Raw genomic sequence first — 10844 nt, forward strand, 5'->3', positions numbered from 1 at the left:
TCACCCAGCTGGTCTGAGCATGGCATTTACATCAGAATCTCAGCTTTAATTTAAAAAAATCAAACAAAAAATTAGGTCTAGCCGATCTGAAAAGAAAAAACCCTCACTAACTGTGACCTAAGTGTACCGGAGGCCCGTGTAAACACCTGCACCAAAACACTGGCTGAGCAGTGTGACCGGCCCGTCAGCTCATGCAAGGGGCCACACGTGGTAATTGTGCAGCTGTGAACTGTGGCGTTTTCCAGTGTTAGCTCCGAATCCATTATGTCCCTGCACCTAGCATGAAATGTACCATCAGGGCCAGGCCCTGCCTGCAGTTCTCTCTTCCTCTGCACCTTTCCTCACAAGGCAGAGCTACGTGGATCCCAGTGCAGATGCAGACCCTTTGCCCTGCTCCATGGGGCTAAGGGCCCAAGCAGTCAGGACTGGGGTGGGGGGCACCAGAAGTGCAGGTGGGGCATGTGGGCAGTTGGAGCAGCAGGTGCCGCGTAGGGCCTGGCGAAGCTGACCTGCTGAAACTGCCCACAATTCCTTGGTACGCCGGGGGGTGGGGGGGCGTGTGGGCTGGCGCTGGGCTGATGGGCCAGTGTTGCAATGGCTGGGGCCTCTGGAACGGGTGCACGCAGCTAAAGAAAAAAATCCCTTTTCACCCATAAGCCTCCTAGGATGGTACGTCACGGCATAGTTTCAGCTGTGAACTGGTGGGGGAGTTACACATGAACTGTGCCATGGAGCAGGGAGCGGGGCCACGTCCTGCTTTGCCGCAGGCTGGGGGTTGCTATTAGCACAGTGCTGCTTCATGGACACTGTGTCCCCATTCTGGCCGCCTCCCACTGCTGCCACATGGCCTGTGGCCCAGCCTGGTGCACTCCAGTGCGGGCACCGTGCCGTGGGGCTGGGCTAGAAAGGGCCTGGCAAAATGGTCCCTGCCCCCATCTGCCCTCATGTCGCTCAGTCAGTCCCTGGGGGCTTTTGGGACACAAATAAATCCCAGGTGCTGGGAGCCAGGTAGAGTTGCTCCCTGTGGTCCGGGGTCAGGCCACTGTGCCCCCTTGCCAAGCCCGCTGAAGGCCTAGGGCTGGTGGGGCAGATTACAGTTGTACACTGCAGCCCCTTTATGCCAGTGAGGCCACTCCCGCTGGGGCTGAGCATGGGGGGCATCGGCAGGGCAGGTTAAGAGACAAACCATAGGTGTGATGGAAGTTGAGCACCTGCCCCAGGCATGTCGCAGTGCTCGTGTGCCCAGGTCCCATTGCAGCCCTGGTCTGAGCGTCCCTCCGGCCCATCCTCCATGCTTTGCCAGGTGTTGGGTACTAACACACTGTGGGGAGGTGGAGGATGCACAGACCTGCCCTGGGCCGCTTGGTTTGTGGCCCAGTTCAGATCCCCACCCCCGGTGCCACTATTTTCCCTGCGTCTCTAGACTCCCTCCCCTGCCATGCAGTAGGGTGAGTGGTGCATGGACCTGTAATGCACATGGGCTGTGCCTCCTACCCTGTTAGCGACACTGGGGTGTTCCTGCCCAGCCCCCATCCAGTGTGCCAAGCCAGCAGGCAAGGAGAAGGGCAACTGGCACCCAAGAACAGTTTCTTCACAGCCCAACACAGAGGGTGAGGGCAGAGTCTGTGCCAGAGGACTAGAGGCGTCACTCTGCATGTTCTCCTCGCTGTGCCCTCAGGGCTCCCCCACACCGCCCCTTTGGCAGCATTCTCTGAGCATCTGCACCCCCTTCATCCCTGTGTGCTGTAGGCTGGGCACCCTGCCCTTGCCCCTTGCTGGCTAGCTGGCGGTATCACTTCCTGGAGTACAGGAGGGGCTCTCCTGGCAGGCTGGCAGCATGGCTCTAGCAATGCGGCCTCCCATTGGTATCCGCTCCCCAGGGGTGCTGGGGGAGGACGGGCAGGGTTATTGTGACTTAACTCTGCCACTGCACTTTATTCCTGTATCTTTGCTGCTCACGCCCCCATGGGGGCAGCAGGGTTGTGCCAGCCCTCTCCCCCCAGAGCGCCTGGTCATAGCTACAGGTGCAGACAGATAGATGTGCACCAGGTACAGCGAGATATTAGCATCTAATGCACGCTGCCATGGTAGAGATAGTGCCATTAAATAGAAGCACCCACCCCACGTTTCCGAGAGGTTAGGCTCAGCACGCAGAGGAATACATGCAGAAAGCAAGCCCCTCATGCATGACACCACTTCCCAGCTGGGAACTATGACAACTGAACCCAGTTGGCACTTTTCCTAGACCCTCATGAGCCACTGCACCAGGTGGGCGAGGAGCAGCTGGATTCAGGACTCCACTCCACGGGTCCTATAGCCAGGACTGTTTGGAATGATCGTGGACCTGGGATTTCATCATGGAGCTTTAGGTGACCAAAGTTTGGCTGCTGTTGTTCCTGCTAGTTCACCCCAGCAGCTCGTGTACTGCCCACACAAGAACCCCACCATGACCCAACCAGAGGGAAGCTCAGCAATCCTGAGCGAGCCTGGGGTGGGAGAAGAAGGCCCCAAGCTGCAACAGAGGAAGAGGCAGTAGAAGATGAAGTTCTGTTGCAATAAACACCTTGGTTTGAGCAGTGAGAGGTGGATTAAAGCCACACAGGGGATCAATGAGCTCCTGTTTTCCTGGCAGTTGTTACGGGCTAGCAGAAGCAGTCCTGTTCCTGCACACATGCTAATGGCAGCCACTCAGACCTCAACTTCCACACAGGACTGCCTTCCCTGCAGCTTCAGGACCTGACACTCCTGTGACACTGCCCCGTGATGTGCTGGTGAGGTGAAGGACTCTGCAAGGGGAGGTTTCCCACTGGACAGGCCATTTCTCTGAAGGTCCCACCTTGCAAAAGTCTCAGTTCGGTGCCTGATGTCCCTCAGTGTTTATCAGGCACAACTCCCGTAGCTCTTCCACTGCCAGACGCTGGAGGACGCTAAGGCCAAGTGGAAGTGAGACATCCTCCTGGCCCCAGTCTAGCTCCCCCCACGCTAGATCAATCCATGCCAGCACCCCGTTAGGAGCAGCGCTGCCCCACAGATTGGTGTCAGCACAGGCTAGCGAGTGAGGGCTGTTCTGAGGGCTTTAACTAGTGGCCCCAAATAGCCCCTGTGGCACGGGCAGGGGAAGTGCTGTCAGGATGCCAACAGGCTCACAGTAGTGGAACTAACACACTTCCAGGCTTCTCAGTGGAGGCCTCACAGAGCCAGGTGCACTGTGCAGGTGGATCAGTCACTATAGCCTGAAACTCACTTGCTGTGTGAGCCAAAGCCACCCTTGCTAGACAAACAGTCTTCCCTGGAAAGACTGAGACTCCCTTGCACTGCATGCTTCACAAGGAGCCCAAATAGCCCAAGGTACAGGGGGCACTTTAATACATTTCAAGCCCCACCCAGGGGCTGCAGTGGCCCTGGTCTGCCTTTCACCTGTCTCTAATCCCCTAGAATAGCTGCTGGCTGCAGTGAGACACCCAGGGGAAAGGTAACAAAGGTAGGCTTGAATCCATATGCAGTCTTTTCCACTTAGAGGCATCAAGCCTTTCGGGAGATAGCAGAGGGACCACCCTCACAGGCCCGCCATGGAGTGTGGTGGTGCTGGGAGATGATCTGGAGACCAGACTCCCCCTGATATGATTGGGGCCAATATGGGCCCAGGAGGCTCAACAGACCTGCCACTGCAGAGTTTTGCCAGGACTTTGGCTACCAGCATGATCAGTGCACAAGCAATGCGTGGTAAGGGGAGAAAAAAAAAACTTCTTCACCCCCAGAAACCAGCAGAGATAGGGAAGGAAAATGCTTTTCTCCCCTGTGCTGGTCCCCTGTCATTCCTGCTGCCTTGTCACTTTAACAAGCATAATGTGCATTTTATACTCCCTAGAAAAAACAGCTGTAGACTGGAATTTTCAAGGGGCTCACTGGAGTTAAGACTCCAAACCCTATCACCACTGAGCAGGAAGTGGGTGTCTTATTCTCCTAGTCTCCCACCCCCAACTCCCCCTCCTTGATGCACTCCAAGTGCAGCCTGAGGCATCCAAAGGAAGGGCTGGCTAGTTCAACAATTTAACACTTGAGGGTTTTTTTTTTTTTGCTGAGCCCCTTTTCACCCAATCACTTGTCAACTGGTGGGAGATGAGAAGCCTGCTCGCCTAGCAACAAAGCTACTGCCCCTGGGTGGAAGTGGTTTTATTTTGTCCCCGGGAGAGCTCCCTCCCCCACCATGAAAGAGCAGCCACCCAGCGTCTCCTACAATGGCGTGGCTGCAGCAGCTCAGCTCTACCGAGGTAAGGAGCGCAGTGTAGACATAGTTTCAGAGTAGTAGCCGTGTTAGTCTGTATCCGCAAAAAGAAAAGGAGGACTTGGGGGCACCTTAGAGACTGACAAATTGATTTGAGCATAAGCTTTCGTGAGCTACAGCCTCCAATAAGCGAGCTTTAAGGTGAAAAGTCACACCGAAGGTTAAAGTAGAAAGTTTTATGCAATCTTGTTTGCATTTGCTAACAACCTCCCAAAGCTTTCACCTTTCAGGCTCATTCTCCAGCCTGCCCCTCCACTCCCTTCACATCTACACTCAGCCTGGGGCTTGGCTTGGCATCAATGTACAACCCTTGACCTGGTTACACTGCCCCATGTAAGTCACCAGAGCAATCACCCTCTTGCAGTCTCTCTCCATTAGGGACTGCTCTCACTGTAGTCATTTATATCAGCACCAACCCCCTTACTCCAGTCAAGCCCTCAGCATGAGATTTCTGGGTGTTGGAAGTTGGAGTGCCCACAGTCCAGCTCTTTTTGAATATGACAATAGGAGCATGGAGAGGAGATGCGTTTCTGCATTGTAAAACTATACTTGGGACCTCTTTAAACAGCCCTGCAGCTATAGAACTAACCGTGGTTAGAAGGGCAAGAGAAGGTTCGCTTGAAAGCCTGTTTTGACTGGACAGTGGTGAGCTATGAATCATTGTGTATGGCAACAACAGTCTCTTTACGTGTTTTGTTCTCAGCTGACTGATTTTGAGTAGTGAGGGCTGAATGCCTGTAGCTGCATTCCACAAAGTCTAGCATCAGTGCACATAGGCCAAGGAGGAGAGACGCTCCAGACTACTCCATAGCCTGATGGACAGTGGAAGACACCTCACTGTTAATCACAAGCACTTTTGGAGTTATTCAGCAGCCAAAGATGGCGAGCACCATGGGAGACTACACCAAGAACAGATCTGTGGCTGTAGCTGCTCCACTGATAATCACTGTAAATGCAATTAGGATTTGGCCAAATTTAGCTTTAATTTAAAATTAGAAAGGTGAAGGTAGGAAACTTCTACCCTTTACAGGAGAGGGGGCTCCTGGTGCAGTCTTCCAGTAGTGTGTAAGACAGGCCAGTCCCAGGGTATAAATTATCTCTAATGCCACCCTATTGCCAGTTTTTGAAAAGCAGCAGTGCTAAACTCCCTTTCATACAGGTCATCTAAATTCACAGCTAGGTTACTGGTTAATGGGCCTGCATTGTAGCCAAAGGCTGTGCTGTGCATAGCCTATGTGAACAGCTAAGCTAACTTCGTGAAGCACCTCCTACCATGAAATGCACCTTTGGAAGGGCTGCATTGCTGGATACAGACCAAGTGCCTGATACTCACTCAGGTGAGAAGTTCTTGCCATTTATGTTTCAACATCCCATCCCAATAGCAGCCAGCACGGGTAGAGCTCCTTACCCCTGAGAACAGCTGTTAACCATGACCTATTTTCACTGTCATGCTGATTCAGTAAGTGTAACGAGTTACAAGCTGCTTTGTATTTACCTTCAGCTTATAGAAAGACTATGAAGTACTATATTGAGGAGCTAGTATATAATCCTTTCCTTACATGCAACATGGTAATGCATATGCACAAGGGGACAAAGTTGCTTCTTAATTTGTCCAAAAATCCTGCTTTAAGTGTCAGAGTAGCAGCGGTGTTAGTCTGTATTCGCAAAAAGAAAAGGAGTACCCGTGGCACCTTAGAGACTAACAAATTTATTAGAGCATAAGCTTTCGTGAGCTACAGCTCACTTCATGTAGCTCACGAAAGCTTATGCTCTAATAAATTTGTTAGTCTCTAAGGTGCCACGGGTACTCCTTTTCTTTTTGCTTTAGGTGTAAGGTTCTTAAATAGTGTATGAATTCCATATCCCTTGTCTCATCCAGGGCGGTGGCATGGAGGAATAGAGCCACAGCAGCTGTCTCCAGGCTTAGTACAACCACATCAAGTGCTAACAAGGATGTAGGATTGGAGTAGGAGTTATGAAACTTGCACATATTCTGCCTGCACAGCTCAGTCCAGAGGGGCCAAGCTCTTGTAGACCAAACCTCATTTTCCTCCTACTGCAGGGGTTTAAGCTGGAGTTTAGCCGCATGAACTGAAATGCTCCCCCTGGCTAGTCTGTAACTATTCAGAGGATGGGGTAGCTATATGCACAGGTAAATGAGCTCCCCTTTGCACAGCATCATTCCTTAGAAAGACTCCTTTACTTTTACGAGTTCCAAAAACACATCAGTGCAATTTCTGCAAACCCTCTAATGTGCTGTCCTCAGTCATTTCCTCCCAACAAGGGCCATGCACTGATCCTCTAAAGACTAGTTCCAGGCCAAAGTCCATTTAAAAAAAAAAAAAAATTAGGGGGAAAATTTCCTCCCACTGAATGCTCAACCAACCCCTCCCCCTTCCAAAAGCTTTATTTACACTATGTTTTAAAGTCAGTCAAATTCTGACAGTGAGGGGGAACTAGGGACACTTTCGGCAAGTTATGAATACTGAACCCCAGACAGCTTTACAACCTGAGCAGCAGGCTGGTGCAAGCCTGCTCAAGTTACTGACTGCTCACTGGGCAAGTTACTGCTGTACAAAGATGTAGAGTATTCATAGATTCCAAGTTCGGAAAAGACCACTGCAATCATATAGTCTGACCAGCCTCCTGCCCCAAGTATGACACAGGCCACAGGACTTCACTGAACATTAAACTGCCTCCTTACACTTCCCTCCACAGTAAACAGATGAGATGAGATCTCTGTCTGGTGATGCTGCTAGATGTTCCCACTGGCTGCCACTGGGCAGAGATACTGCAGGCAGGGCACCCCCAGGCATCACCACCATGCAGTAGTGTTTGCAAGGTAGCAGAAGCTAGTTCTCATTTCAGCCTCAGGTGGCATATGCCAGTCAATCAACAGCCAGAATTTTACATGCAGGGAGGACAAGCAGCTTGACCCTGAGGAAGCCGATGGCAGAATCTAGCAGCCCATCCTTCCAGCTCTGTGTGATTTTACAAGCAACCCCAGTCTCTGGTCTTGTTCCTCACACGATGCTTCAAAGCTGCCAGATACAAAAGCATGTTTTGCCTTGCCTAACAACCCAGGCCATGGAAGTCTGATGGACCTGAGCCACTGAATTTTCCCAAAGCCCAGAGGGCTGTACCTTGTCTTTGGCTTAGGTGCACCTCTAAACAGCACACCACCACCACCCCCCCAATATTCTCTGCATGAGAGGTGCCCTCAGTCCATTGCTTTCAGCTGAACAGTCGAGCCGTTAGACCAACACACTTAAAGCTCTTGATTTAGAGCCAGTTACTATTGAACTATCACAATACAAAGGTTGGGGAAACCATACTGCAGCCTCTGCCACCCAGATCATGTTTTGATAGCAGCTTAGAAATAAGGCACATTGAGCCCAAGTCGCAAAGAACCATTATTGCTCTTGGCCTGAAAGCTGGAAAAAGGTACTGAATCGCCACTAGCCTGAGGCTTAAAGCCTACTGATCAGGGTGAATGCCTGCAGATTTATTCCTTTGCATTGGGGGGAGGAGGAGGGGAAGAGAACAGACTCCAGCTTATACTCCCTGATGTTTTTCTATTTTTTCTTCCCTCTAATAGATCTTTCCCTATGTTGTCCTCACTCTCTTCTCTCTCCCCAGTGTGTTCTCTACCTCTTCATGATTTCTTCCCATCTACATTCCCTAATTTCTACTGGACTTTTCTAGTTTAGCCTAGTACACACACCCATTCCCCCTAGACTGAGGGCATTTTATCAGACACCTTTGCCAAAGGAGCAAGCAGAAGATGGATAAAAGGTTTGGTCTGTGGGACTGTCCAGGAACCCCCAAATCAAAGTCTTCTGCCACCATTGTATGAAAGGAGCTCTTCAAGACCCTGCTTAGCAGCTCCATGTTTTACCTCAGCCTCTGACTAGGAGGTATGGTAAGGTTCAAACTCCTACTGGAAGGAAGGCGGCAGTCTTCCTCACTGCCCCACACATCTCCAGGCTGCTGAGAGAATGGGAGGTCTCCACAACTCTACCCCTCCTGCCCTGGATTCTACTATTGAGTCCTCCTTCCCAGCTGCTCAGCTCCATGGTATGTACATAGTGGATCATTTGCTGACTTCAAATCCCGGTCAGGAATCACAATTTGCCATGCTTCGTTAACTTGCTGCCTTGCATGGAGAGTGCTGTACAGGAAGACACATGACTGATGCTCATTGTCAAAATGCTGCCTCAAAGCTTCCCCGATTCGAATAGCCCCCCTCTCTCACATTGTGCCCCTCTCAAAAAGCCCTCATATCTGGCTGCTCAAATTTGGCAGCCAGGCGATCCACCCTGGGGGAAATTTTCCCCCCTTAGCCTCAAATATTATGGAGCATGCACCAGGCTGCTATGACCATAGGAATATTTTCCTCATTTAAGTCTAACTTGCCATAAAGACAGCACCAATGTGTTTAATCTGCCAAAGGCACATTCTCTGAACATTCTGCACCTGCTCAGCCTATTGTTGAATCGCTCCTTGCTGCTATCCAGGTTTCCTGTGTAAGGCTTCATGAGCCATGGGATTAAGGGATATGCTGGATCTCCCAGGATCACTATGGGCATTTCAATATCCTCCACTGGAATCTTCTGGTCTGGAAAGAAAGTCCCTGCTTGGAGCTTTCTGTAAAGGTCAGTGCTCCTGAAGATGCATGTGTCATGCACCTTTCCGGATCACCCCACACTGAGATCAGTGAAATGGCTACAGTGATCCACAAGCACCTGCAATACCATAGAGAAGTACCCCCTTCTATTGATGTACTCCATCACAAGATAGTCCAGAGCCAAAATTGGAATACACATGCAATCTATCACCCCTCCGCAGTTAGGGAATCCCACTGCTGCAAAGCCATTCACTATCTCATGCACATTGCCAAGAGTCACAATCCTTCATAGCAAGATGCGATTAATGGCTCTGCACACTTACGTTAATGCAGCCCCAATGGTCAACTTCCCAACTCCAAACTGATTCGCAACTGACCAGGAGTGGTCTGGAGTCGCCAGCTTCCACACAGCGATCGCCACACGCTTCTCCACCGAGAAAGCGGCTCTCATTTTGGTATCCTTGCGCTGTGCCCAGTTCCTGGAAGGTGGCTTTCTATATCCCAAAGTTCTGCAGCCACTGCTGATCATCCCAGACCTGCATAACAATCCAATCCCACCATTCAGTGCTAGTTTCCCAAGCCCAAAAGCGACGGTCTACCGTATGCAACTGCTCAGTGAATGCTAAAAGTAATCTAGCGTTGTTTCTTTCCATGGCACACAGCAGATCAGGCAACTCTGATTCCTGTTTAGATTCAGAGCTCATTATAGACTGCATGACCAACCGCAGTGTGTTGATAACAGTGATCACAACAATACACAGCAATGCGGGATTCATCCTTTCAGACAGAGATGGTGTGCGCACAGTAAATAGGGGCACGTTGAAAAATGTTGCAACACACAGTCGGAAGTCCATTGAATACTGGGATGGAAAGAACCGCATCATGGGACAGAGTCCAAACCCATGAAGCACTGCGATCCACTCCGCCTTCCTAGCTGCAGAAGGGGGTGAGTAGCACAGTGGGATAGCTACCCACAATGCACTGCTCACTGTCAATGCTAGAGCACCAACTGAACACACACTGCTGACAAAAGGAAGGTTATGTGAACATGCACAAGCGACATAATTATACCATTTTTTGATTGTCAGCGTAACTTGTCAACAAAAGTCAGTAGAGTAGACAAGGCCTTAAGGTGCAGTTTATCTTCCAGCTCTCTGAAGGGGATATTAGAACAATCACACATGGCCAAACATCACTGCTAACTGCTCCAAACTGGGATGCTACACTATTCACACCTAATCGTTGGGTGACACCATCCATCACAATATAACTTTGCATAGGAAGTTACCAAGCAATGTTATCAAGATCTAGAGAAAACCATCTAAGTAGCAGGAAAAAAACAACAAAGTTTAAAAAGCTGCCACATCTCACACTATATGAATAAATGTAAGACACTTAACAGTGGAGAATTTTAGGTGTTGCAGATTTCTCTCCAATCTCCTCATTACTCAAGGAAATCTGCAAGACAAATACATTGTTGGGTGTGCCAATACATACAGCAGGGAATTCCACTACATATTAAACTGCTCTGCCTGCTCATTCAGGAGATCAGGCAGTCAGTCTTAACAGGGACAGTGCAGGGTTAGTCCCTTCAGTATATTTCAGTGAGTTTAGTTTTGCAGCTCCTACCACTGTCTTGTTGGGATTATTCTACAGCTTTGTAAGCTGCCCTGGAGGGAAGTCTCATAAGAACAGACTAAATAGAACCATTTTACTGTAAAATATAGATTAGAGGATGATTGTTAAATACCTTTCAAAAGTCTCACACTCAGCTCAGCCCTGGCTACATTAAAGAGATGTGTGGAAGTATCCCCTATCCCTTGTCAATACCAAAACTCAGCCAATCCACACCCTACCATGGGAGGCTTGGACATCCAAGCAGGCAACCAAACACTTCCATCTTGGGGGGGAGGGGAATGAGAGAGACAGACG

This window comes from Dermochelys coriacea, chromosome 10 (assembly GCF_009764565.3).
Source record: "Dermochelys coriacea isolate rDerCor1 chromosome 10, rDerCor1.pri.v4, whole genome shotgun sequence".
NCBI lineage: Eukaryota > Metazoa > Chordata > Testudines > Dermochelyidae > Dermochelys > Dermochelys coriacea.